We start from the raw sequence: 2,476 nt of genomic DNA on the forward strand, positions 1-2,476 counted from the left end.
GTGTGTTGTTTATGCTTTCGAAATTCTCATGACCTAAACAGATCCGTGCAGATGCTGAAACCCTTTAGCTTTAAGCTCTCAGAGCCTTGTCACCTTTCCCTGAGCTGTGTTTAGTCCCCTCTCGCGTAGCTTCTCGTTATTAATTTGTCTCACTCCCTTTTTACTGAAAAGAGCCTGAGTCCTTACTCTCATATTGAAAACCTTACACCATCCAGCCACAACCTACACGCACAATCTCGTTTCTGACAGTACTGTGCACAGCCCACGTCCCAGTCAGAGCGACATGGTTGCCACTCCTTAGAAACGGTCCTTTCCTTAACCACCTTTCTTACTCTGTAGTGTTTCAGTGTGTTCCTGCCTGCTGGAACCACCCGAGGTATATTCACGACGGCCCCATGGGCAGCTTGTAACCCACTGGTAGCGAAAATGAATCTTAGCGTTTTTATCAGCCTTTTCACTAATAAAGTTAATAAAAAGCTGCTTGGTGGAACAGTCGCACATGCACCACCAGTGGCTTAGGCCTTGTCTCAAATAAATGAATAAATAGATAATTTTTTAAACCAAAAAAGACTGGGGTGTAGCTCAGTGTGAAGGCCGTGGGCTCAGTCCTCAGTGACGCTGAAGGGGAAGCAGCAGCTTTAATCTAGCTGAAATTGCAAACAGACCAATCCTCCCTTGGTTCATATTTACAAAAACAGAAAACAACTTGGATCACTTTTCAAAAACGCTTATGCTGCAAATAAAATTGAACCCCAGCCAATTATAAATAGCCAACTAACGTGGTTGTGTAACTTGGGACTTTCTAAAAACATAGCAGACAAAATCCTCGTTTCACTTGTGCATTTTCTCAGTCAGTACTTCTGGCTTTGGTCGTCAGCGTATTCTTTCAGTCTTCTGTTTCCAAGTCCATGAATTCTTCCTTACTCCAACTGTAAAACGCTAATGTGCCTCAGATTTTTGCTTAACAAGTCTCAACTTGCACGGGAAGTCTGGTGGCTACAGATAAAGCGCCACCACTCTTATCCCTTGGACCTTTTTAGTACTGTAGTGGAGAACAGAGCTGAAGTGTAGCTCTAGCTTTTAAGGGGCTGTGAGAATGGAATATAAGGTAGAAAACGTGGGATCTTTGATGCGAGCTTTGCAAACAACATACAGGGATGGAAATCCTGCCAACCCGTGCCTGGTCACGTGAGTCTTGAGGGTGGCTGGACCTCCCAGATTGTGAACATCCTCGTTGTTTGTCCTAATAGTTGAACAAATATTTTCCATGAATGCTATGAATGAAAAATGTTGGGAAGCTCTATACTTGAAAGGGATAAACAAAATAAATATTCCTTGTTTATCCTCTGAACATCGTAGGAAGTATGTCATATCTTTTCCAGCTTTTATTATAATAGACCATATAATTATTTGCTTTTTTCTTCAAGTCAGCTCTGGGGCTAGATTCCTTTGCCTCTGGTGAGCTAAGGAAAAGAGCGTAAAGGATCCCACAAATGCGTAAATTTCCATTCTCAGACCGACGTCCCGTAGAACTCTGACTGCTGCTCATTTTAGGACCAAGAGGTGGACTTGGCCAGACGTTGACAGCTTACAAAGCACAGTGCCGAAGGAGCGGCAGGACCCCGGGCCCATGCCAGTGAGGCCGCAGGTGGGCAGCATGTGGTCCTAATGGGAGGGCACAGAGAGAGATGCAGAGTAAATCTTGCAGGAAAAACAGTTCAGAGAAAACACCTGAAAAAAACTCCAAATTCTCCTTAGGCAGGAGAAAGATCTCAAATTGAAAGGGCCCATAGTATCAGTTTTTTCAGTTTGTTTTGTTTTGTTTTCCGGTACCAGGAATCGAACTCACGACCTCGCTCTTGCCAGGTAGGCGCTTTGCCGCTGAGCTAAATCCCCAGCCCCAAGCCCATCGTATCAGAAAAGATAAAAACAAACACAGTAAAATCACTGCTTTAAAGTCATTACCAAAAAGAGTTTATAAGAAAACGATGTTCATCTGTGGATAAGCCTTGGTCAATTCTGTATCCAGGATCCCAGCTTTTCTCTCACCACTCGTTACACACAACAATTTCTGTTTCCAAACTGAGAAGGGAGGGATGACAGCTAGAGAGAGAGAACCAGTAAAGTCAGTGACATGTTATGTATTCGTGTATGCATGCATTTCAAGGACTTGGTGTTCATGGTTATGAGGGTTGGCTCAGTGGTATGTAGGAGAGATGATCAAGATGGACCAGAAAGGAAAGTCATCAGAAGATTTGAAGTCCAAAGGAGGAAGCGAGGCCCATGGTTGAAGTTGCTGCTTGTGCTACAGCTTGTTCTGGGAAAATCTCAGCCCAGCTTCTCAGCCCTTCCAACAGATGCCGGTGAGCCCAGTCAGATAACCCAGCCCCGTATTTCCTACTTAACAGCCAACTGAATGGGGCTTCATGCCATCCTCCAAATGCCTTCAGTTAATACCTAAATTAACATTTGGCTG

This window comes from Chinchilla lanigera, unplaced genomic scaffold (assembly GCF_000276665.1).
Source record: "Chinchilla lanigera isolate Chin_1 unplaced genomic scaffold, ChiLan1.0 scaffold00031, whole genome shotgun sequence".
NCBI classification, from domain to species: Eukaryota; Metazoa; Chordata; class Mammalia; order Rodentia; family Chinchillidae; genus Chinchilla; species Chinchilla lanigera.